Source organism: Cyprinodon variegatus, unplaced genomic scaffold (assembly GCF_000732505.1).
Source record: "Cyprinodon variegatus isolate N-32 unplaced genomic scaffold, C_variegatus-1.0 Scaffold1542, whole genome shotgun sequence".
Lineage (NCBI taxonomy): Eukaryota > Metazoa > Chordata > Actinopteri > Cyprinodontiformes > Cyprinodontidae > Cyprinodon > Cyprinodon variegatus.
Window position 1 is genome coordinate 47,952 of NW_015151995.1, and position 1,086 is coordinate 49,037.

Here is a 1,086-nt window from a genome sequence, read left to right on the forward strand (position 1 = left end):
TGCAATTAGTCTCCGAGTTGTTAAGACGGCGTACTGCTTCCTGTAAATCACAAAAAATGCACTTTAATAAAGCTTGTTCTTGCAAGGCTAGGCTAGATAGGCTAATAGCTAGGCTGCTATTAGCCGTAGCTTAGGCTAGGCTGCTTTTAGCTTAGCAGGCAGTAATCGAACATATATTTACCGCTAGCATCTCTTCTTTGAGTTCGTCTTGTTCGACTGCAGAGTCGCCATCGGAGGCGTTTTACCCCAAAATCCCAGATACTCCGCTCCAGACCGCCTGCACAAAGCAAAGCATCCATCCGCCGCTGTGGCTCCAGACCGCTACGCTCTGAGTTTCTTGGAGATCGTAGAGAGCATGCGCGAGATGAACCAGGGTTCTTCTTCTTCTTCTATTGAGTTTTCTGGCAGTTTGAATCCTGTGTGCATTACCGCCATCAACTGCATGGAGATGTAATTCAGAAATATAATGCCTATATATCTTTATATCTTCATGAAACTAAATTCTGTCTAGACGTACACACACGCACATACACACACTAAATTCTCCCAGCTAATTCTGTATCTTTTAAATATTTAATAAGTGCTTTAATTATCTTATCTGATTGATGCTTCCCTAATAAATCAGCCATCTTTACTGAACTCCCCATTACCCTTTCCAGTTCTTTCCTCACTTTTATATATTTGCTACAATAGATCAACACATGTTCTACTCCTTCGATTTCTCCATAATAACAACAATTACCCGTTGGATGTTTCCCTATTATTTTTAGTCCTGCATTTAAACTGGTATGCCCAATCCTTAACCTGTTTATCCATATTTCCTCTCTTCTACTCATTATACTGTTATATCTTATGCTAATATCTTTATATATTTTATATAAATGTCTTCCTTTTTCTTCTAAATTCCATCTCTTCTGCCATACCTTATTTATTTTATCTTTAATAATTACTTTTATTTCTGTTCTACTTAGCGGGACATCATAATTCATTCATTTTTTTTTTATCAAGGCCTTAACTGGCACTTAAATTATTTAAATATGTTTATCGAAGTATTTATAATTCTTTAATAAAAAATGCTTATAAAAA